Below are 26,585 nucleotides of genomic sequence, written 5' to 3'. Positions count from 1 at the left end.
TCCTTCCCTTTTTCCCCCCTAGCCCCCACCCCATTGTCTGAAAACTGGTTTTTTTTTGTAACATATCCAAATTCTACCAAGTCAAGCCTCCACCAGAATGCTAGAATTACTTCCCCATCCCAAAAAACTCAGATTCTGAAATATTCTCCTTACCCCCACCTTGCCTCATGTAAGGTGTAAATTCTTGAATATAGAAAATGATTTTTAATCTCCTATGTTTCCTGTGCTTTCCACAAATAAATAGTTGTGAATTTAGAAAGCACTAAGTAAAGACAGATAATTTTCCCACTGATTTCTAGATTGCCCTCAAGCAGTTGCTTTATTTGCCTTACTATAGTTCCTACAAGTCATTTCTTCTAGAATGAGAGATTGGTAAGAATCTCTTTTAATTGGGTTTCACTAACGGGAATAGCATAGAGGATAATGGTGAAGAGAGCATAGACTCTTCTGCTCCAATCTCATGCAGTCAGAGACTGCCTGGCATCATACCTTGCCCCATCACTTACTACCTGTATGCCCTTGAGCAGGTTAATTTAACTCTACCAGCTCCTCTATAAAATATGCGTAATGTCAGTACCTTCTTGCCAGGGTGATATGAGGACTAAATGGCAAAGTTATATTAAGTGTTAAATTAGTCCTAGGCATAAAATAAGCCCTTAGCAAGTGCTAATTTTTAGTCATTTTCTCACTATGATTTTTGTTCGCTTTTTTTTTTTTGATCAATGAAATTATTTTAAGGAACTACTAATGTTCCTACAAAAAAAGTTTCATTTCTATAGTCTACAAGTAAGAGAAAACACAGATGGTGTGAGGCATGTATTAATTCTGGTATAATATGGAACAGGAAAGCCACTTAATTTCTGTGGAGAGCTGTGGGTACAGAAGAGGTTTGACTCACAAGGACAGAACACAAGCTGATTGGCGAAGCCCAGTTTCAGCCCAGGTTTAAGAAAAGTCTTCTAATGACTACAGCCTTCCAGTTTAGAAAGACTGCTTTGTCAAGTGGTGCAGTCCTTGTTACTTTCCACAAAAGAGGATCCCAAGAAAGACTGTTTAGCAGAGTCACACAGATGGGCAGTGTCCCTCGTCAAAAGTTTGGCCCTAGATATTCTGAATTTTTTGGAAATACTAGGTCATTAGAGATTCACATTCGAGTGGGATAAAATGCTATCAACTCAAAAAACAAATGGTAGTATGGACAGAAATTATAGATTTTGGTTAGTTGCCTAGGAAACTGTATTAAGTAGTGTATGACATGACTCAGAATCCCAAATTGTTGACCAAAAGGAGTGGACCATAAAATTATTGCCATAAGGGGCACCTTGGTGGTTCAGTTGGTTAAGCGTCTGACTTGCGGTTTTGCCTCAGGTCACGATCTCACTGTTTGTGAGTTCGAGCTCCGTGTCTGGCTCTGCACTGAGTGTGCAGGGCCTGCTTGGGATTCTCTCTCCCTCTCTCTCTGCCCCTTCCCTGCTCACACGATCTCGCTCTCAAAATTGAATAAACATTAAAAAAAAATGTTGCCATATGAATGTGATGCCCTTAAGTTCCTTAGCTCTCTAGAATGTTTCCATCTAGGTAAGGTTTAGCAGCATCGTTGTCCAATATCAGGACCTTCTACTTCACCTTGACAGGCTTTATATGTACCGATTGTTCCGTGGTAGCAACCAGTATTCCTGACTTGATATAGTAATGCCAGACACTTGATTAAAATATCCATCTTTTAAACCGATTATAAGACTGTTGTATAAGTTCTCTTGTCTTTTTTTACATTACAGTCCTAGGAGTAACTCCCCAAAGCCCTATGATGAATATGAGATGTTTCTCATTTTACGTTTACTCAAACTCAGGCTGGGTCTTAGACAAGACAAAGCTTGTTCTGTCTAATGGATCTCTCTCAAGTGTGCCATTAAAATGTTGAATATCTTCTTTTTTCTGAGGATTTTTATCTTTGTGTCCTTGCTTTCCTTCCTCTAAAAACATGTTAACTGTTTTCTGGACAGTTTTAGAGTCTGTTCTCTTGACTTCTCTATTTTATTAAAAGAAAAGTAGTTTTCACTTAAAGATAGTTATGATTAGGTAAGGCACTCAGAACTTTTTTTGCTTTTCTGTTTTATTTAATACTTTCTAGAAAGGCTGTTAGATCTTTTTGCCTATTGTTAGAAGCTTAAAGGTACAAATCCTTGATCTTATTCTGTCTTCCTTTACCAAATTGGTATTTTCCCTTGCCTGATTCTTCCAGGGCCTTCTGAGTTTCTTATTTTCCATCCTTAACCCAATACACAGAGCTTATAAAAAACAGTAGTTACCAAGTGACTGGTGTTTTTGAAAAACTTGCTTAGTTTATACGTTGAGTGAAGATGTTGCCTCTAAATCAGCAGCTGCTAATGACCTTTTGTTCCAGGAAGCTGTGAGAAATCCAGATGAAGTCCTGGAGCTGAAGCATAGTTTACACTTCACCCCAAGTTGGTATTTTCCAAATGTACCTTGTTGAATTTTATCTTATGCCCTAATGGATTTATTCTTAGACTTTGCAAGATTCACCTCAAGTTTAATAATAGGGTATTCATTTCCTTGCCTTCTCTTTCCCATTCCCTCTTCTGCCTTAAGTAAAACAACATAAGGTATTGAATATCTTGTAAAGCTGCAGTGTGGACATACCTGCCTTCCATTCTGCCACCACTGTTTGCCAGCTGATGGGCTTTTTAGTAGTTTACAGAATCTCTCTGAATCGGATTCTTCTTGTGTAAATAGTAATAACAACTCCCATTTATCAGATTTTTGTTTTGTTGTTATTAAAAAGGATACTGTGTGAAAATACCCAGCTTGTTACTAGGCACATATTAAATATCCAGTAAATCCTAGCTGGTTTTCTCCAGCTATAAAATAAATTGTCTTTTGAATTCTTTTTTCCCCTTTGCTGCACTTGTTTTGCCTTCTTTCCTTTCTTTCGTTACTTCCATAGCCATCCATTGAACACTTAATACCATGCTCGACACTGACAAAGATAAATAATACTCTCCCTACAGTGGAGAGAGTTCACAGTTTCATGTGCAAATGGACATACACCATCAAGTGTTGAAATTAAATTGAGGATGTGTGCACAGGGCATTTGCAAAAAAACTTCAGAAGAAGGGTCAGCAGAGCCCTTCTGAAGGACAGGGATTCCTGAGCTAAAGCTTAATAGATGAGCAAAAAGACTTGATGAGGAGATATGTCTTTAATGTAGAGGAAACAGCATAATCTAGAGGCATGCAGCAGCCTGTTGAGAAGAACAAACCACAAATATTTTGTAGAAAGAAAAAGAATGACAAGAGTTAAGGTGAAAATGAGGGAGTACGAGCTCAGTCACACAAGGCCTCAGTTTGGATATGCCATGCTCCTTTTTAGAGTTAGTGGGTGTAGGTTTCCCAGTTTTACATCCCTCCTATTATTTCTTCTCCCTGCACCCCAACTGCCATGCGTACATCACTAACTTTGCTCTCTCTCCTATTGGGACTGTATCCTATTCCTCACATGAGTTGAAGCAGGGTAAAAAGTTTAATACATAAGAGGGAACTATTGAAAAAAGTCAGCCTAGAACATACAGAGTCCTATCTGTACTTCATAATTTCTCACCTGACTTATGGGATAAATGTATTTTCATCATAAATTGTAATTGAAAATTAAGGATATTAAAAGTTCTTTTCAGTATTAGATGTTTAAGATTTTTTAAAAGTGGAAAAGCAAAACTTTTAGGAAAGGCAGAGAATGAGGTCTATAGCAATGTACTTTAGCAATACAAAGATTGGTTAATCTTACTCACTAGACTTATCCTTAATATATAAAATTATTTTTTCAGGATTGTTTACATTTCATACAGGTCCACCTAGGTAAGAATATGTACCAGGATATGGATAAAATTATCTGAGTCAAATGTGTATGCTTTTATCTTGAAAAGTAAAGGGAGCCTAAAAAGGAGCTGATTGATTGGCTTTTAATGAGACCAGTTTACTCTTTATGGTTAATAGTGCTTTCCCACTTCCAGGAACAGACTGGGTATTGTGAGTATTCAACTTCTCCCTTTTAAATAAAAAAGTCATAACAGGCAATAATAATTTAAATTGTCCATCCTCTTTTATACTATGTGTAAATATTAGAGTTTGTTTTTTGTTTGTTTTGTTTTAATTAGGGCTTCTGGAAAGGATTTGTGTTGGATGGGTGTCTCTTTTATGATTCTGTTTCTTTGATGAGGTGCAAACATTCAGTTGACTTATTTGCTTTTTTTCAATAATTTAGAAAAATATGTTTTTCATGGAGTTAGATCTGAGGCAAAGAGCTTGATAACTATATAATATGATTTCAACATTGAAAAAAAATGTGTCCACTCAAGCTTCTAGTGAACTATTAAAAGATGTGTGCAGATATGTTAGCTCTCAAGCCATTGCATTCAGCCTGAGGCTGCAGACTTATTCTCAGTGTAACACTAGGTGTTTATTTACCGTGATCAAAGAGAGCATGTGTGGAGTCACAAGTCATATTAACAGTTTTCTTTAACACCTCTAGTCTTGGAATAAATGTACTTCAATTCCTAAAACACAAATAGAAAAGACTTTAAAATTTCTTTTTAATATAATGATCTATACAACCTCCCACTGGAATTTGGAGAGCTGGGACCAAATGGCACTGTTGCTCTGATGCTAAAGCTGGTTCTTAAAACGGAGCAAACAAGAAATAGAGAAAAATCTTTTTAAATGGCGACTTTGCTCCTGTCCTCCACAACTAGAAGTCCGAGCTTTTTGCCAGGGAGGAGGGGAGAGCAAAGTTGGGGGTGGAAGGGAATGATGAAGAAGGCAGTGGGGGCAGTTGTTTTTCTGTGCCTGCTGACGTCAACGAAATTGCCAGATGGCATTTGAATGTTTTGCAAAAAGACAGGAGCCTTTTATTACAGCTGTCACATGGGGTTTCATTCATTTGCATTCCCAGAAGTGGTCCAAAGCTTTCCCTGACTGTAGGAGTAATTAGGGCTGTGTACCTTCAGAGACCCAGAGAGCCTTTTGTAGGACGTTGTTACCTTAAGTGGCTCTGATAAGGGACACATGCTCAGAGAATGGCATATTTCACTGTCAGCTTCAGAGGGCCATGAACTACACAGCTTCAATTAGGACTATAATGTGATCATTCAGAAATATTATCTGCAAAAGGTCTTTTGTGGATCCTGACAGCCTTGGAAGCACACTCAGCAGCACCTGAAGGATTAAAAATGGCAACAATGGGCTCCGGGAGGGGGGGTGGGGGAGGGGGACCAGGTTCTGTGGATTTATCCCAGGACTGAAAAATACCTAATGGATAACAGACCTGTGCATATGTACAGACAGCTTTGGCATCACCATCTTGCCCTGTGTTGCCTGTGATCCCCACACCATTTGGAGGAATGAGAAAGGAAAAAGGAACTTTTAGAAAATCTATGTGTCCATGTGTAGAAGCAAGGATATCTGAAATACCAGGGACTGCTCTCAGAAACGGATCCAGGCCACACTCTTGAGCCAGGCCGACCTGTTCCTTTCATACTCCATCCCTCCCACTGCCAGAAACTTTAATGTTTTACTTAATTTTAATGCCTGGAATTTCTCAAAATTTTAACTCACTGGATTGTCAGCTACATTTTTAAATGATGTGCCTATTCCTGGGCCATGTAATTGGATGTATTGATTTCCACAGTTAATTCAGGGATGACAAAAGGGGTAAGGTATTTAGACCAGAGAAAGTTTTTGTCATTGTTTGCCATCACTCACATTACTTGTTACCACAAATACCAAAATGAGTTGATATTTGAAGATGGAGGTGTGTTACCCAGGTCACTTCCTCCTTCTTATCTGAAGTGAATGATATGATACACTGTTTTGATGGCAGTAGACCTGTGTGCTGTGCTGAAATGAAAAGCATCTAGTATACCAAGGGAATTGGAGGCAAGGGACAAGAAGGGCTTAAAAAGTTAGCTATTTGTGTTACCCGGTTTCAGTCTTAGGCCCACACTGGCAGTGATAACAGAGTGCTTACAAGGGGACTGATCATCTCAGTTTGGTAAAAAAATCTTTTGCCCTTTTCTCAGTGGCAACAGATAATGTAGATGTCAAGACTACTGGCTCAAGTGATGGACAAACCTAGAGCAGTTTCTGTGTGCCTGTTATGCTGCCAATGAAACCAGTACAGTCACTGTTACCATTCCATGCTCCAAATACATATACAGGCTCAGCCATGAAATATTTTCCAAATATAAACAGTAAGAGTGCAGTTGTGGGGAGTGTGTTCATCTCGTTTTAATTTCACTTTCTGGTTCTGACTTAGGGTCTAGGGAGATGTAGGAGATGATGATGAAGATTATGAAGGTTTCATACAGCCCCTTACAGTTTCCTCTGCTTCCTTTTCCCCTCTCATTGGTAGGAGGCAGGGGCCCATATAGTGGCATGATCAGTGTCTTTTATTCCTGAGTAGATCCAGATCTCAGAGGAGGCATGAGGTCAAGAGCAAGGAACATAACGCTAACATCAAAGAATACCTCTTAGAAAGCTGGTGTCAAGAAACACAACCAAAATGGGCAGGACAATGGGAATTAGAGAGGGGATATAAATATAAATCACCCATACACCCCCCTCAGACAGCACCAAGGTGTTTTACAGATAGACTCAAGATTAGAAATATATTCCTAAAGACATATTTCACACACAGTATACTTGGATGTAAATCTCAAGAGCATGCAGGCAGTGGTAGATCCATTACATACTGTGTTCCTGTTTCCCCGAGGATGAACTTTAGGACAGCTGTAGTGTTAATAGCAGTGTCCTACTTTGTGTGTCCTCTCTGTCCTCTCAGAAAGTACAGAGCACTTGTACCAAGCATAAGTATTGCCATTGTTGATACTACAATGGCCATTATTCAGTATCACCTATCTAACATGCTGGAGTTTGCCTGAGCATTACCAGAATCAAAACAATATGTTCCTGAATATGACTTCAGGTGATAGTCATTATTGCCATGTTGCACTTGTCCCCATAAAGTCCTAAAACAGCAAGCGTATGATTCATTTATTTCTCAGCTACAGAGACATAATGTTCTGTAAACTTATCTCCCTTTTTCATTGATTGGACAGTGATATGGTATATTGCATATATTGGGCAGTGCTACAGTTCAAAGACCATATAAAACCATATGTAGATTTCACTGTTTTGAATGGAGTGTCATAACAAAGAAATGAATAACCAATTGTCAAGTTACATTAGAGCCAGACCACCATCTAATCTTACTTTAATAACAACATTTCTCAATCAGAAGCAGTTAGTATACAGTTTTAAGGTCTAGTATCTCATTGCTGGTATCATAATCCAAAACACAATTCCATTTCACAAGGGAGTAGTGACAGGATCAGCTTCATTCTAACACACAGGTGTAACCTTCCCATGCCTGAGGCAAATGGCCAAGACCTGTGCCTTGTTAAGGTATCATAGGCAGTGATGACAGGCTGTGTTGGCTGGGTGTCATGAGCCTTACTAAGGGGCTGGTAAAAAATAACACCTAGTTATTTTTCTACTGAATTCATCCAGAGAATCGAGGTTTCAAAGAACTTATGAATTTTAGCTTATCTCACGAGAGACTGATAAATAAACCATAATGCTGGTGTACTCACTTTTCTTGAGAATTATCATTGCCAAACAGACCATAACATGCTGGCTATTCCGTTTTTGGTTTTGAACTAGAAAAGTCTACCTGGGAAGGGGCGCCTGGGTGGCTCAGTCCATTAAGCATGCAGCTGTTGATTTTGGCTCAGGTCATGGTCTCACAGTCGTGAGATTGAGCATGGGGTCTGGCTCTGTTCTGAGCATGGACCCTGTTTTGGATTTTCTCTCTCCCTCTCCCTCTCCCTCTCCCTCCTCTGCTCACACACCTGCTTGTGCTCTCCCTCTCTCCCCCCTCCCTCTCTGCTCCTCCTCTTCTCACATGAGCTCACTTGCTATTGCTCTCAATAAATAAATGAATAAATAAGTAAGTAAACATTAAAAATATAAAAAGTCTACCTGGGCAAATAAATCAGTGAATAAATAAATGCATCTAATAACTTGCTAAGCATTTTGTATGCAACTAATGGATTATACACCCTGAGATAAGCACTGGAGATAAAAGAGTTAAAGCCTAGTGGTGAAGACAGATATGCAAACAAAGCATTCTAATTTCAGGCCAGTGACTGATATATAATTAGGATGATATAGAAGTACAGATGATGGGTATCTACCCCAATTTGGTATACAGTGGGGAGTCAGAAAAAGTGTTTTTGGAAGAATTAAGTAGTAATGGAACAGTAGGAATAAACCAAAGAAAGGTGGTAATGAGAGATGGAGGGCAGGGAATATTGAGGAAGTAACTACTTTCACCATGGTGTATGATTTTTAAAAAGGCGTGTGGGGGCGCCTGGGTGGCTCAGTCGGTTGAGCGTCCAACTTCGGCTCAGGTCATGATCTCACAGTTCGTGGGTTCAAGCCCCACGTTGGCTCTGTGCTGACTGCCAGCTCAGAGCCTGGAGCCAGTTTCAGATTCTGTGTCTTCCTCTCTCTCTGACCCTCCCTGCTCAGACTCTCTCTCTCTCTCTCTCACAAATAAATAAAAAACATTAAAAAAAATTTTTTTTAAAAATGTGGCAAATATAAGTTAAGTGCTTCTAGAGCATTAAAAAACAGTGAATACTCTTTTTAAGAGTGAAATAGAGTAGCAAGCTATATTGCAGGTAAAAATGCCAAGGCTCAGTCAGTGATCAATGAAATGAAGTTGAGGAAGGGGAGTTAAGGCTTTCAAGATAAGGTGAATGATTTGGGGGAGGGGGAATTGAACATGCCATGAGTTTATAGTGTCAGAGAAGCAGATTAGGAAAGTCCGTAAGTGAGGTATGAGTGCTACGCTCTGAGGAGCGATGGCATCTCCACGGAGTCCAGCGACAGTAGAGGCACCGGACAGAGAAGTTTTGGGCAGAGATGGTTTAGGTGTGTTAGCCAGGAAAGATTATACAGATTTCATGAGACCATGTGAACAAGTTTGGGGAGTGTCTATAGAATAGAGAAGAGCAGTGGGCTAAGAGGGAAACCTATGGAAATGGCTTTTAAAATGTTGAAGGATAGGGAAGGAGGAGGAAAAAATCCAGAAGAGAGAAGAAAACTGTACAGAGAGATAGGAAAAGAGCTAGATGGACATGATATCATGGGAATGGAAGGAAATGAGGTTTCCAGAAAATGCAAGTTACCAATACCGTAAATGTCTATGAAGAAGTTGAGTAATGCAGGACCTGAAAAGTATCTTTTGAATTTGGCAATTAAAACCCACTGGGATGGCAAGAGAAATTACAGTCTTGGTTCTGGAAGATCAGCTCAGTGCATTGGAATCTGAATTGAAAATTAGCAAATGAAGACTGTAAATACTAATTGTTATTTCAAAAAGGTTGGTAGAAAAAAAATGGTCGTTAACAGAAGTGTAGAGATTTGGGAAGAATATAGAATTAAAGAAGAGTAAGAGGTATTCTACCAAGGCAGAGACTGGGATGTTTCCGAAATTGTGGGTTTTATATAGGCTGAGGAGAAGACTCTAGTGTCAGAAGTTCAGTCACAACATATACTTTCAGAGTAAAGAGACAAATGATGTTAATGGTTACTGTCATCTTGCCATCAGCTTAGTGTGTCCTTCTCAATGTCAGAGCCTTTTCTGCCAGCTTCTTTTGAGAACGAGTTGGTGAGTTAGGAATATTTGAGTTGCAACAAAACAAGCTCTTCCTTCCCAGCTGCTCCTTTCTAGTATTCGCTATCATAACTCATCAGCAAGAAATACTTACCACAATACATTCTTCCTGACAAACATAATTTCCAATATAGCATTTACAGTTTATGGCTAAAATCTCAGCACAGATACCAGTATGTCTCCTGAGCATAAAGGCAATTATTCACCATCTTGAGTAGTTATATTGTGGAAAGGTGGTAAATCTCATCTGTTTAAATATTTGACTTAACAGGCTTTTTTAAAATTTTGTAAATCTGAAGGAAGAATGTTGTCTGAAAGAGCATATGGGGTGATATGTGCTAATAACAGTGGAAAGCTCAAAAGTCAGTATTTGTTTTGAGAAAACAGATTAATTGGAGATACCCAGAATTCTCTCTTCAGAGGAATACATGATCAGCCTGCGCTCAATAAAGAAATTTAAACATTGTATATAGCCATAGAATTATATAGGAATACTATATAAAACTACTATTTTAGCAATGCATCCAAATTTTTTTAATCTTCTGTTTCCCTCTGTGTTCTAGAATTTTCCAATAATGTGACTATATCATTACCACGAACAAAGCCACTTTTTCTGTCAAATGTGCACATATGCTTGAGTAATAACCACAAACAGAGCCCTGAAAATAAGTAGTGTGTCCCATCGTCAAGGACTAAGGAAAATCAGAGAGGGCATCCAAAGAAAATTCAAACATGCCACCTCTCCTTTCTTCAACACTCCCTTTTTGTTCGCGGCTCCCGGGAATCTATGTTTGCTAGTCAGTCGAGCATGTTGATTGTAGGCCATCACCTTAAGTAACATGATACTCAGTAGGAGGTTATGAGAACATGAAGGGGATGTTGCTTGACTATAAGGACCAGGCAAAGGCACGCTTTTTGGACTGATTAGTGTGATTGAGAGCCTACAAACTTTTGAGAACAATTTTTAAGAATAACATATTGTGTTAGAAGGCAGAATTCATTTAATAATTATGTTTCTGGAGTTCTTACAGCATGCTGAGTGCTAAGATTATAAAAATTAATAAAAATCATTCTTGCTTCAAATTCACAGTCTGGCAAGGAAGTTATTCACAAACAATTAGCAATAGTGCAATATGATAATAGATGTTGGGAAAGAGTGCTACAGAGCCTTTGAGGCTGAAATGATTACTTTGGTGTCAGTTTGGGAATGAGGCTAAAATGTTTTATGTTTTGATGTTGGATCTTGATCCTTAAAGCCAATATATCAGAGAAATGAAGTGGTAGGCAGAAGTAATACCATAAGCAAAGGCATGGGGTTGTGGTAGCATATTGAGGAGATAATCTAGGACAGTTGAGGAGGAAACACATTAGTCGGATAGGTGGAAATGTAACTGGGGAAGAAACGGGTGTTAAGGGTTAAGTTTTAGATACCTAAAGCCCAACCAAGAAGTTGAATCTTGTTCTATAGTAGGAATAAACCGAAGAAAGGTGGTAATGAGAGATGGAGGGCATCTTCAGGAAACCATCTAAGAAAATGACAGAGCAGCATATTAGTATCTCTGTATTCGGAAAAACAAGTTTGTGGTAGGAAAACACTGGGAGAAAAAACCCTGCAGCCATTCTCATGTGAAATAATGAGATGGATTATGGCAGGGGTTAAGGAATTCTAAAGGAAGGAATAGTTGAGTGACTCCTCAGTAGAAATTTTCAGGTGCAGTGATCAGTTTGATGTTGGAGGTGAGAAAGTTAAAAATCCGTTAGAAAAAGTCAAGAGTGTCCAGTTCAGGTAAGTAACTTTGTCATTAGCCAAAATAAAAACTAAAGGAGAGAAAGAAGAATCTAGAAGATGGAGGTGAATTATTTTCCTTGGGAAGGTAATGATTGTGGGGTATCTGAGTGAATCTGTCCAGGGAGCAGATAAGTACACTGGCCTGAGCCCAGAGAAATGGTCAGTGTTGGAGCTCCACATTGTCAGGTTTTCACTCTAATGCAAGGCGAGAGCTGAAAGGGAAGGGCATAGATAGAAGGAGGAAAAACCAGTACAGAGGTTCTGTAACGTTTAAGGAGGGAAGAAGACCCAGCAAAGGAGGCATGGAATTCCTTCTCAGAGGGACTAGGGAAAGCCAGGGCAAGAAAAAGAGGCTGTGATGCTGGGCGAAGGAAGACAAAACCAGAAATATTGTTGTTAGATATTTTCATGAAGATCTTGATTGCACTTGATAGAGGATTTTACTTTATTTAGTTTATCTAATTATTTTGAAAGGGAGTGAGAAAGCATGCTCATGCATGCTCAAACAGGGGAGAGGTAGAGAGAGAGGGTGAGAGAGAATCCCAGGCAGACTCCGTGCTGTCAGTGCAGAACCCCACTTGGGACTTGATCCCATGAACCATGAGATCATGACCTGAGCTGAGATCAAGAGTCAGACGCTTAACCAACTGAGCCAGCCGGGTACCCTGAGGATTTTATTTTATCAGAGACATAAATCAGATTGCCATCAACTGAAGATTAAATATCTTTAAAAAGGGTGTCAAGAGAGAGGAGAGCTCACTTTCCAAGGGCTTAATAGGTTAGTATTTAAAAGGAATAAATATCATTTTAGATGAGGTCAAAGAACAATTTTTTGGGGAAGGAAAATGCTAATGATATTCTTAGGTTGAGAGGAGAGAAAGGGGAGAAAAAAAGAGTGAATAAGAAAAACACAGATTAAAAGAACTATGCTGTCCATGTTTGAAGAATGAGTTTAAAATTATAGAGGAAAGGACCGGTATTGGAAAGAAGAAAAAATAATTAACTGAAACAATAGGGAAGAAATTAAGAATTATGAAATTCTACCTGTTTTAGAAATGCATAGAAAGCCAAATTAAAATTTTCAACCCAATAAAGGGCTGGATAAATTTTGTGTATTTTCTATCAAGAAGAACTGGAGTACGAGAATTCATTTAAAGTAATTAGGCATCTTTTTGCTAAACATGGTTAAAGTTGCTGTGGGAGTAGAAATAAATATAAAATGATTCTTATTGTCAAAAAGCTCACAAAATCCACATGTGAGAGTAGAGTACATTTGCACAGGAAGATTTTATGAATGGCATTTTGATTATCGCAAGTCATATTGAAAGCCCCTAGCATTGGTAATTTGCATTGAGACACAAATAGGGATAGTGTACTGAGTGCTGATGTTAGACGTGAGTCACTTAGCTAGAGTGAAATTAATCATCGCTGTGCTCTCATAGCCCCCAGTGAACTACCAGGGTTTGCTGAACCTATGATAATCATATTTCATTGCCTCATAATATCCTGAATATAATAAAGTAACTGAAACCAATTTTTCAAATTAAAGTGATGAGCTCTGTAGATAATGCTGCTATAAACATCGGCTATCTATAATAGCCAAATTATGGAAATAGCCCAAGGGTCCATCAACTGATGAATGAATAAAGAAGAGGAGGGGTGTGTGTGTGTGTGTGTGTAGGTATGTATATGTGTGTACATATTATATGCAATGGAATATTACTCAGCCATAAAAATACAGTGAAATCTTGCCATTTGCAATGACATGGATAGAGCTAAAGAGTATGATGCTAAGTGAAATAAGTCAGTCAGAAAAAGACCAATACCATATGATTTCACTTATATGTGGAATTTAAGAAACAGAACAGACCAAGGGGAAAAGCATAAAAAAACAACACTCTTAACTATAGAGAACAAACTGATGGTTACCAGAGGGAGATGTGGGAGGAGGGGGAAGAAGATGGATAAAATAGGCGAATGGGGATTAAAGACTGCACTTGTTGTGATGAACACTGGCTAGTATATACAAGTGTTGAGACACTGTATTGTACACCTGAAACTAAACTGTAGTGCTGTATGTTAACTAACTGGAAGTTAAATGAAAATGAAAAAAACCATAAAGTGATTAACTCAGACTTGTAGACAGATACATTATAAAACTTTATATTCATTATCACCTCCTTATCTACTAATTCCCTATACATTTGGTAGAGTTTTGTGCTGTATTAGTTACTTCCAACCATAAGAAAAAGAAAACTTTATTCAGATTAGTGGTAGCTTATAATCTGAAATGCTTGTTATGTTATTTCTTATAATAAGTCCAGGGGAAAGAAGGCTTCAGGGCTAATGAATTCATCACTCAATAACATTGTAACAGACCTAGGTTTTTTTATTCTTTCTACTTTGCTACTGTCTACACTATTGGCATCATGCTAAAGCAGATGCCACTTGTGATCCAAAGGTGACTGCTGGCGGTAACATTGCTTCCTTTTGGAGGGTTAAGATTTTTTTTCCCTAGAAGCACTGAGCAAAGTTTCCCTCATGTTTTATTGAATCGCAGTACCTCAGACTTACCTACACATCCTTGACCAAATTCCTGGCCTTAGATGTGGAATCACCATAATTACTGTAGAGAGTCAGTCACAACATCCATTGTGTATAGTATGAAGAGAGTTAAGAACTCGGACATCTCACTGGACATAGGCGTTGATATCAAAATGTTACAGTAATCCCAAGGGCAACAGTCAACTCTGCCGACTGATCAAAAGCTACAAGACCCGCTTGATGGGTATCTGAAAGTCTGTTCAATCTATCGGGCCCGTGTAGAGTATGGTTAATAACTGAGATACGATAGTAAGTTTAAATTATCTGTTAGAAATATTGAAACCAGCAAGAAGACAATTTATAGCTAGATCTCACTCTATATTAATTTCAGCCTTTAGTTTGCATCAGAATCAGCATGTGAAAACATTCATTGCTTCTGTTCTGTGTTTGTTTTAATCAAGCTTTGCTTATTTTTTTTTCTATGGGATATTTTAATTAAGTTCTTGAATTATATTTCCATTCACATCTTCTTTTAAGATGAAATAAAACTAAAAGACTGAAATGATGGCTAAAGAGGAATTCACTATCAACTTCTCCCTGGATCCTCCCTCTTGTTCCCCAGGGGAAAAAATTAACCACTTTTTAATTGACACTTTTATTAATCTTGTAAGATCATAATCTTAGGAGATAATTTCTGAAGTCACTTTGTCTTCTTTGAGTAGACCTTTGTCTTAAAGAATCTATGCTGAATTTCAACAAATTGTTGGCCATTTGTATTCCTTCAATATGCTATTATTGCTATACTAACAGCATATGGAAGCACTGACCAAACTAACAATTATGTCCACAAGGAAGAAAACAAATCTGTGACATAAATGTTGAGTGACTCATCATTATGACCAAATGACTTCTTTTCTTGCCTGATTTCCTCTTCACTCAGCAACACATTGTTGCTAAACATGAGGAGTAGGGTATCATTTTGAAATGTTTCTCATACAGAACCTCTATAATCTGGCTCAACATCTGCCTATTAAATATCTTGGTGAGTTACTGGGGTCTATTGACCCAAAGATAATCATATTTATTATCAGAGTGTCTCATAACATTATGAATATAATAAGATATAACTGAAACCAGTTTCTTAAACTGAAGTAATTAACCCAGACTTGTAGACAGATGCATTATAAAATTTTATTTTCATTACCACCTAAAAGGAAAATGAAGACAGATGCTTTCCTATTAGCAACAGAAGTCTTGACAAGAACCACCAGTTTTTCCTTCCAGGAGCAAATATTATATGATATCTGGCTCAAGTAAGAGAAATAAGGACAAAGACTAAATGGCATTTTCCTTGATGGAGAAACATAATACTGGGACCGTCCCCAAAAATTCATTCTGGAAAGAGTCCAATTTGATTTTCAAAAAAAGATGTAAAGGAAGGGTATATAATGATATGAATTCTCAGAGTATACTCATGATGTTAGTAAGTTCTCCTTGATACAGAGAGCCTAAATTGATGAAGATTAATTGAAGGAAGAGTTTATAGAACTAATAGTAGGTAACAAATTGTCAAAGATATTTTATATCATCAAAAGTAAGTGACCATATATAGGGGTAGTTATCCCAGATATGGATAGGCAGTTATGTTTTGTGATTAATAGTGTAGGTCCAGATGCCTGGGTTGGAATACCACCTGTCCCACTTACTATCTGTGCAATGTTGGACAAGTTTCTTAACCTTTTGTGCATTAGTTTCAAACTTTGAAAGTCATTCCTTTTATAATGTGTAGAGCTATGAGTTGCCTTCTGGAAAACCCAGAAATGATATTACTCAATGATGTAATATTTTTAATTTGTAATATTTTTAATATTTTACTCAAACCTTCTCTGCATGCCAAATGGTTCACAGGTAAGCTTATTTCATCCCTTAAAACCAGTTAGCAAGAAGCAGACCCTCAAGTACTTTGAGATTTACTGGGGAATGGGAAGCTGGGGAGTTAGTTGGTATAGGATGTTAGAGCTATGAGAGTTCTACGGGCTGAAGGTTTTGAGGGAAGTGTCAAGACCCCAGACATTTCTATGTGTGAGTGATGAGTATCTTTGCAACCAATCCCTCTCCCTTCTCATGCTTCTCTTCGCTGGAGAATTGATGTTTATTTTGATCATATACTGAGGAGAGGTATGGATGATAATGGTGACTCAGTTCAGGGCACTCATGTTGACCAGATCTGGGTGTTTTGACACCTGCATTTTAAGAAACAACTTACTTCCCTCCTGGTAACCAGAGGCGGTGGTGGTTCATCACTGGGTTCCTTTAGTTTCCTCTTCAGTCCTCCTATCGCTTTTAGTCCCCTGAACATATTCCACTAATCTGCAGGCCTTTTGAGGGCAGCTGCCAAATTCATTTATCTCCATAGCCCTAGGGTATAGACAGTACCAAGTATCCAGTAGATGTTCAGTTAATATTTGTTGAACAAATGAGGCAGAAATGGATGTTTCCCTGTGCCTCCATATTTCCTTGTTGAATGACCTGTGAACTCTCCACCTTTTATTTGTGAGGGCAAGAGCACTTGAAGAGATTCTTGAAAGAAGGAGCTGAAAGAATATTATGGGCAGAGCAAAAGAAAACTTCAGGAGTCAATACATTGTATTTTTTTCATGTCTCAGCCTTGAATGAATTTACGGGTGCAATTGATTCTTAATGTTACTTTCACTCTTCCCTCCCTGGTCATTTATACTGTATCTTAGTTCCACAGAATCATTGTGGTGGCAGCCCCTGGTCAAATCTGGCTTCTTCTCTCCACACCTTAATCTTCCTCAAACACTGTGCGCTGTCCAATTACATCATTTTCCTACTCAGACATCTTTCATCATTCAATTGCCAACTGATAGAATTAGAAAACTTTGTCCTTCATTCATCTAAAATCAGGCTTCATATTTCCTTTTCAGCCTTATTTTGTGCTAATAAAAAGCAGAAACCTTCCATGTCTGAGAGACTAGTCTACTAATGGAATCCTGTGTTTGTTTTTCTCATACCAACACCCGACCCTGTATCCTGACTCCCTGCTTCTTCAAGCTTTACTGCTCTGTTTCTCACCTACTCTGTGCCTGCTCTTCCACTTCGCCAGAATCTCTGGTCCAGTTGTTCAGTCTTCTTTCTTTTCCATCTGGCAGATCCCTCCTGTTTCACTTTGTTGCCTTTTTGTGTAAAATTTCATGCTGATTTACACCGGAAAGTACACAGACAACATATTGGAGCTGAGGTCTCTAACCTCAGCTGGACCTTCAGGATTGCCTGAGAATCTAGCCAGCTATTTCTTACTCCTTTTCCAAACATTATTCTCCTTTATAATTCTAACCTCAACATTGCCTACATCACTTTCTTTACAAGGGACTCATGGCTAATCTTCAGAGTTAAATAAAAACCAAAGTATAGGAACTCCAACCTCTCACCTGCAAATCTATAATCTTTTTTCTCACTGTTACCATGGAAAACGTTAGTCACCCTCTACCCCCTTCTCTTAGACCTTGATGTCTGTAATATCTCACTGTTTTTACTGCAGTTTAAACCCCTCACACTAGCTAGTGGGATTCCTCCCTTCAACATTTATGCTTGCTCACTTGCTACCCAGTTCTTTAGAGCCTGTTTTCCCTCTAGATACAGACATAATCGCTATCTTCCATTTTATAGCTAGTTTTCAGGAAAGAGTTGTCTCTATTGTTTCCATTTTCATATCTTTTCTTTGCTTGATTTATTGCAGTGTGACCTACAACCTCAGAATGTCACTAAAATTGTTCTCTCCAGTGTTACCAGTGACCTTCCAGATACTAAACTAATGGATATTTTTTCAGAATTTATTAATCTTTCAAATTCACCGGCCATACCTCTCCTCTTGACAGAAGCATTTCTTCGATCCATTTGACCCCATACTCTTAATTTTCAGTTGTCCTTTCTATTTTCCTTTGCTAGTTTCTCTTCTCCCTGACCTTTTCAAATTGGTATTGATTATGGTCCTGCCTTAAGTCTACGTTTCTTTCTCCTTATACACTACCACATAGGGTATTACTGAAATGACTGTACCTGTGTCATTAACACCCAGGTGTATATTTTCAGTTCAGATATCTCTCTTAATGTGCAACTTGAATCATCCTGTGAATATCACATAATTTACTGAAAGATGAATATCTCAGCATCCACATCAAAATTCATTCCTTCTCTTGTGATTTCTAATTTAGGGAAAGATTCTTAACTATCATGTGTCCAAGTCATAAGCCTGAAAGTCAGCCTGACTCCTTCCTCCGCACGTACTGATGATGTCACTAACCTGCAGGGGTTTCTCATTACTCTTAGTAGGTAATCATTTGGCTCATGTTCCTGTCATGATGTATTCCCTCAAACCTCTCCAGATACATCCTTTTCTTCTTTTGTTTTAAAATTTAAGTATGATTGACATGTAACATTATATTAGTTGCAGGTGTACAACATAGTGATTCGATATATATGTACATTACAAAATGATCACCACGATAAGTGTAGTTAACATCCAACACCATGCATCATTACAGATTTTTTCTTGTGATGAAAACTTTCAAGATCTACCCTCTTAGCAGCTGTCAGATATATATTATAGAATTATTAACTACAGTTATTATGCTGTACACAGACACATCCTTTTCATCCTGAAGCACTCTACTTCATCTGAGTGTTTTCACTAAAAGGTCATTCTTTCTCTTCCTCTAGTCCTTAAATCCTACCCCCACCCCCCCAAAAAAATACTCATGTATTTACCCGAATCCTCTACTTACTCATTTCATATATGTACCAGCTTATAGAAAAATGTGTAGAATCACTTTCTTCTTTTTAGTTTTTTAATGTTTATTTATTTTTGAGAGAGACAGAGCACAAACAAGGGAGGGCAGAGAGAGAGGGAGACACAGAATCTGAAGCACACTACAGGCTCTAAACTGTCAGCTCAGAGCCTGACATGGGGCTCAGACTCACAGACCATGAGATTATGACCTGACCTGAAATCGGACGCTTAACTGACTGAGCCATCCAGGTGCCCCCAGGATCACTTTCTTTTATCAATACTATTTTCCTGGGCAATTTCACTATGTTATTCCAGAATCAGTTTGTTAAATATAATTTTATTTATGTCTCCAGTATTTCAGTCTAACAATTCTCAATATTTTTATTTAAACTAAAATTAGAGCATGAAAACGTGCTAGAAGGTTAAATGTTTTAGGATGGCTTGCAGAAAATTCAGTTATCTGTCTTAAAGAAATACCTTGGACACTGTAATTTGTCTTTTTATATTCTTAAAGGTATAGAACTGGAGAGAGGAAATTTATTTCTCTGGAGGTTTAGAATATGCCACTTGAGACTGCACTCATTTTTAAAATCATTGAGTACCTAAAAACTATCAGAAACGCAAGTAGGGTCTAAGGTTAAACTGGTAAAGGAAAATTGGCATTGACTTTGTCCTCCTAACACAGCCTAAAAGAGGAAGACAAACCTTTATCAAGATCACCCATCAAAAGTTGAATTGAAAACTGTCACAAGTGCTTATGACAGAGATAGTTTAAGAATACATGTGAGAATTGGTCAGAGATGCAAGGTTTCTCTGAAGTTACAGCTGCTGGTTTTTCATTTGTTTTTGTTTTTGATGCTCCCAGCATGAGGTGGTGAGCAGTGTGGGTGCTTCTGCAGCAGTCCAAGGGAAGATCTCCAGGTTGGGCACCTGTTGGAGAAAATCAGTAGCATAGATAAGTGCCCATTGCCCACGAGATCGGGAAGAGTCTAGTGACAGATAACACAGGTCAGATAAAACAGATGCCAATGAAGGCTCACAAAACCGATGTGTTAGAATACATACTTTGATGGTTTTGTTTTGTTGGGTTGTTTTTTGTTTTTTGTTTTTTTTTGGTTTTGTTTTTTACATATACTTTAGTCACAATGGAAAATTACATGTGGAAAAATTTAAATTGTATATGCAAATAGGTCATCTTTACAGTGTTTACCTTATGAAAATGGGAAAATGTGACAACTGAAATGTTTATAATTTAAAAGAATTAGTAGTGATGTAATTACAGTTTTTCTTTGACAATGATCCTGAGACATATATCACAGTTTAAAATTTTGTATTACTTTCTACCAATAATCTTATGTATGTTATTCTTCTCTTAGCATTTGTTTGTTTTCCACCCTGCAAAAAAAAAAAAAAAAGAAAGAAACTACTATGCCCGTTACTGAGGGAGCAGCACCCATTCAAAAAGATCTTCAATTAGACTTCTTTAAAAAGGCAGAATGCTGCCATCTGTTGTTCACTGAAATTGTTTTCAGGCCAAGCAAACAGAAACCTCAAGTTCAAGTTTAATAACAATTCTTAAAATTTAACAGATAAAACACCATTAAAATTCATTAGCTTTTATGAGTTCATATTTACATCTCAGAGTATTAAATTTTCTAGATTTATAAACTCATGCTCAATCAGAAAACGTAGTTTCTTCCACCAACAGAAATAATAATGCTTTTTATTTATGTAACAGTTGATACTTTACAGGATACTTGCTCACCTTCATTTGTGGGAGCAGTCACGCGAATGGTTCTGTACCTGAATTCCTCATAGATCCACCAGCCGCCTCATCTTTTCTAATTAGAAGAAACTGAGAGAAGCAGCCTGGAAATCAGACAGCTAAGCTTATCTTAGCAATATGGGTGCTTAATAAGTATGTTTTATTTCCTAAATGATAAAACAGTGTTCTGTGTTAATTGTTATTTTTGCGGCTGTTGAGTGACTTTGCTAGTGTCTGGAAGACACTGAGAAAACAGAGGGACCAGATGAACAATTTTTGGGTTATCTGCAGATTATAAGGAAGGATATAAGGACATAAGACCATGTACTACATCCCATTTGGTGGCACGGAATGTTCTTTAAACATCAAAAGAGAAGGAAGTTAAGAACTCTGATAATTTTGCTGCGTCTCACCTCTCACATGAGGCCAGCCCACAAAGATGTTGAAACACAGTTTGATAAAGGGGCCTATATGTTTTCCTCCTACTGTACATATATATTATCTTAAGGAGAAAATCCAAATGTAAACTCCTATTCCCTGCCAGAAAATTAAAATAAGCAAACATCTGCTTCCTTAGGATGGCATTTAGCCAAAGTTCAGCCTACAATGAGTTACTGCAAAATTTTCACATGATTTCATTTTTAAAAAATTTCCCAACCAGCTTCAAGTCTAAAATTATAAATGGGTCCTATGAAAGTATAAACACATATGCAATTTTGCTGGCTTTGAGGTCAGAACCAGTAATACACCAAAGATCATTTATCAATCCAGCTCACCTTCTAAGTGAATTTGATGCCTTAAAGACCAAGATACTACTCCCTGGTACCACAGATAGCCTCCCAGAAAATGATTTGGAGGGTTAGGGGTGGCAAACTGTGCTTTAGAGATGCAGGGGACTGTTCCCAAAAACCCATCAGGCATCTTTTCCCAGCATTGAGGACCAAAGTTGGGTAAGAAAAGTTCCAGTGACTCTTTCCTTTTATGTGTCATCTCTTACACTGTTTATTCCTCTTTTACCCCAGCTCACTCTTCACCCTGAGAATGTTCTTCCCATGCTCTGTTTGCCTCCCAGGGTGCCTCCCAAGATGACTAAATAGAAAGGAAGAAAAAAACTTTCCAACAATGGAGCTAAGATGCCTGTTTTTAGAATTCCTTTCACATACTGTGTTATAAATTATATTAGTGCAATCAACCATATTAACTGAAACCAAGACTTTTGTACAGTTACTTTCTGAGAGCCTAAAATTAATCTCAAAATGATTTTGAGTATACGGGAGTAGGGAATACAATCTTTAGATTTACCTAGAATAAGAAGTGAAAGTATTTAAGTTTTCATTTTTGTTATTCTGTTTTTGTTGATAAAAAATTTTCGCTATGCTACCTTCAGTTATGAAAAACTACTGTCCCAGTGTATGTTGAAGACAAACACATATGCAGTCCTTTACCACAAAGTTTTAGTGCCATAATAATAATGGTGGTGACATATAATATTTATCAAACATGTACAATGGGCCAAGCAACTCTGCTGAGGTGTCTGTGTGCATGATTTCATTTAATCATCAACAATACTATATAGTTTCATATAATAATATAATTTTATTATCATCTCCTGTTTTGGATATAGGCAGTCTAGCTGTAGATCCTCTGCTCTGAAAGGCCCTATGTATCAATTCATAAAATAAAAACTTGACATAGATGAATGAGTAAAACTTCCTCTCTTTTATCCCAGTTCTTTATAACTTTACTTTCCAACTTCTCACATACACAAACTTCCAAATCACATGTGTGATTAAAATAGGCACCTGTTCCTTTTTTGCGCCCGTATGCTAATTCATAAACCAAACTTTACTTTCTACTCCTTGTTTCAGGAGTGGTAATGAGCTAACTATGACACAACTATTTATTATTAATAGTTCCTTTCACGGGAAGGCTTTCAAGCGAAAGGTGTTATATTTAAAAGGGCACGGAACTCTCTTAACAGATATAATCAGGACGTAGTTGGTCTGTTCATTTTAAAAACTTTAAAGTAGAGAATTATAAAAGTTTGACCTATGTTTTGTATACCTCTAGTGATATATTTTAACTTAATACTTATAAATATGCAGGCTTGTACACATCTTTTGATGAAGAGCCAAGACTGTTTCCTTTGAGCAGGTATCCAATAGATACCTATTGAAGTTGCAAATTGTCTAACATGCACCACACCTGTATCTCATTGTATACATTGCCTATTTCAGTTTATTTCACAGTGGAAATAAGCACTTATAAAAAGCATTCTGAGTTAAAATCTTTCAGGTATGTTGTCATTTTCTTTTTCAACCCTTAACAGTTGTACCTGTCCTACTTAATTTATCAGAAATCAATATCAGGGCCTCATTTTATGAAATGCATTTATGAAGTCTTTAAAGATGTTCAACTTAGTTTTCAAAGGAACTTGTCCAGTTTTTACTCATGTATCACTGGCTTGTGTATTTTTTATGAACATAGGTAATTTACAGTGACAAAATACAACTGGCCTCAGCAGATGTGGGACCAAAGGAAACTGACATTGGGCAAATGTACAAATCCATTCTTGGGAGAACATGTGGAAATTCCAGAGAACGGCCTATTTCCTCAAGAGCACTCAGTGGACACTAGACATTTTAACATAGAAAAGAAACAGCACCAGTAACTCAATAAGTTATAAGGTCAAGCTTGGGTAAAATTAGCAATCAGTGGAACAAAGAATTTTCTGTCTATATAATATTTTTAAATTGTTTTTAAAAATTTTTAATCCTTACTGATGCCAAGAAATAAGTTTTAAAATCATTTTCTTCTTTGATGTATGTTTATGTATATATGTGAAATGCTTTAGGTTTATAGAATTGGAAGGGACCTTGGGAAAATCTAACTCAGGTCTCTGATTTCAGAAGGGAGGAGGAGCCTATCTGCCCCCAGTGGATATAATACTGCCTAGAGACAGCATGTGTGGTTGGTTTTAGAAACCATCATAAATTAAAGTATTAAAAAAGAGGGTCTAATTTGAGGCATATAGCATCTCAACTAGGTTATTTAGGTAGTTGTCTTCAATTCTTGTTCTTTAGTAGTTGTAACCTGTCTTTCAGTTTCATGTAGAATTATGAAGAATGGCTTTTATGCTCCTTCTAGTTCTGTTTTTTTTTTCCAGTCAGAATAAATTAATCTCCAAAGCAAATGACTCATCAGATGATTCACTAATTCACTGAGTCAGAAGACTTGAGACTTAGTACATCTTCCGCCTCTAAGAGGGGATGTATGCAACCTATTTAAGTTATCAGGTTAATCTTTGCTTCAAAATGTATGGGAAGAAAAGCTGTAACTTGACTATATTGGTGCTGCTTCCAGAGAGTTAATCAAGAATTAGATGTATCATCTTCACCCCACTTCCAAAACCGGGTAACATCCCTGATCATTTTGAACAGCAATTTGCTGTTGACATTAAGTTTCCCAGTCCTTTTCTAATTTTTCCCTTGGGCATCTTCTCATTCTTTAAGTGAAACGATGTTTGCTTCCTTTTTTATTTTCATTTACCTCATTCCTGTAGCTATTTCCTAAAACTTCTTAGCAATTATTTCTTTTAGAAATTCCCCATTTGTAAATTATATATTGACAGAAACCCAAACACGGTGCCACAGTAAATAATCTGGCATGTTACTTAAAGATATATAATTTTATTTTACGTGCTATTAGTAATTTCATCACATGGATTTATCTAGAATTTTTTAAAATTTGCAACTTAGGGTAATTTAGCAACTTGAGTACCCTTCACAAACTTGAGTGCATGGTTTTTTTCTGATCCCTACACATATTCAAAGCTTTCCCTTTTATTATACTAATAGTGTAATTCAAAGTTTTAGCACAGCCAGAGTAGGAGTGAAAACAAATTTCCTATAATTGAACTGATCGAATCATGCTTAGTATAGGAGTTATGTTTAGTTTTTATACTTGTTACTGTGTCTTTAACTTCTTATCTATAACTCCTCATTTTCATCCACCTTTGGTTTTACAATGAGTAAAGTAACTTGGAAGCAACTAGATCATATTGTATAGCAAGACAATTTATATATTTACATCCTGGAGACGGTGAAATAGACTTGATGGAGATAAATGGGGGAAAGGATGATATTTTAAAAACTGGACACTTTGAATCAGTTATTTTTGGTTTGATATATAAAACTATATTTTCCTCTACTGTTTATCAGACTCAAATTCCAGATTTTCTATTTAAAAGTAGCAATCCAAATTTGGTTGTCATTTAAATAGTATGTAGGGAATTATACTTGCATCTTCTTAAATGTTAAGTATAAATATTTCTATTATAAGGAGAGCTTGCTAAGTAGAATGTTTTATATTGTTTGATCCTGTTTTTTTTTTAAAAGGAAAAGATTTGTTTGATTATCTCCACCATAAAAAGACTCAACTGTGGTTTTTATGTTCTAGTATATAGTTCATTACTGCACTCAAAGATGATTTCAGGCTGTTAGCTTAAGACTTTTCTTTAAAGTAGCTTTTGTATAAACTTAACCTTTAGTAAGTATTATCACTAAGGTTTCACCAGTGAAATGGTGAAATGAAATATTTCTGAGTATTTATTGATAAGCCTAGAAATTAATACTATTTTTAAAGTTGGATAGGGTATGGCAATATCCTCAGCGTGAGTCACTCTTGTTTAGTATTTTTATCTTCTGATGGAAAAACCTTACCGTTAACCAAAGCCCCTCTCTCCTAAAATTCCTTGTTACTTACTCCTTGAATTCACTTGTGTCTTTATAACTTGCCTGCTGCTTATTGAAATAGTAGCCTCCTTGCCTTTCAGTGGGTCACGTGTGGTTAGTCTTGGAGATTTTGTGGCACACACATCTGATTGTTGGTTTTAGATTTTAAGCCTCGTTGAAGTCTGGTTATTTGAGCAAAAACATAGTGATAACTTCTATGTGTGATGCAACTTTGGACTGTTAAACAATTCTACTGTTGAATCAGAAAACCAATAGAGCAAAGACCCGATTTCATTCCACTATTAAGTATACTTTATTAAACTATACTTTTGTCAGTGGTAAAAATGTTCAAAAAAAATTTTGCTTTCATAGCCAATTCCAGTATGGATAATTTGCTTCTTACTGGCGTGAATATTGCTTTGTTTTCGCTTGAAGACCTTTGCTTTTACAAAAGCTATGACACAAATAGCATTGAGATACATAACATGCTTGCTTTCTAAATTCTTATGTTAACACTAACAATGACAGGAGAATAAGTTTTCAGTACTGTTTCTATTTTAAAGTTACTTTAAAAATGTTTAGTTTTTTTCTGAGTACATAAATACATTAAAAAAGAAAATATGCTATAAAAAGTCATAAAATTAGAGAATTCTAAAAAAGACTTGTTCTCTCAGCAATAAGTCATTAATAATTATAGTTCTAATTATCAATGAACATGCTCTCCTTTTTCTTCAGGTTTATAAATTTTGTATGGTGAGAGCATTTTGAGAAAACCTCTTTAATTATTAACTATTAGAACATAAAGTGTTAATTTCATTTTTGAAAGTCTGAAAATTTTATATCCTAAAAGCAGTTTGACTTAAATTTTCATTTTTTAAGGGAAGCAGTAGAGTGACTTGTTATTTTAAGTTTATTAGAAAAACAAGGATAGGAATAAATATTAGTTTTTCAGAAGGTCACACTGAGTGTGTTTTTTAGAAGCATCATAATTAGAGATGCACTTGAAAACACGTGTTTCCAAAGGGAAATGTTAACTTAGTTCCGTGGTATTTCTCATGAACGGTTTTGAAGTTGACAATGTAGGTACATGTGTAGTATGCATAATTGTGTATCCTAACATTACACTTAAATGTGTATATTGGTTCATTACAGAGCATTAGAAAATTACAGATATATTTAGGAACATAAGAC

The 26,585-nt window shown here is 36.9% G+C and overlaps 1 protein-coding gene across 2 annotated transcripts in view; it reads left to right on the top strand.

Annotated features, from left to right (window-relative positions):
• PDE3A (phosphodiesterase 3A) overlaps positions 1-26,585 on the top strand; it is a 307,235-nt gene that overhangs the window by 219,032 nt on the left and 61,618 nt on the right. The window lies entirely within an intron of this gene.

Source organism: Hyaena hyaena, unplaced genomic scaffold (assembly GCF_003009895.1).
Source record: "Hyaena hyaena isolate Hyena2069 unplaced genomic scaffold, ASM300989v1 scaffold_326, whole genome shotgun sequence".
Lineage (NCBI taxonomy): Eukaryota > Metazoa > Chordata > Mammalia > Carnivora > Hyaenidae > Hyaena > Hyaena hyaena.
The sequence above is the reverse complement of the archived record's forward strand: the minus strand, read 5'-3'. Positions and strand labels throughout refer to the sequence as shown.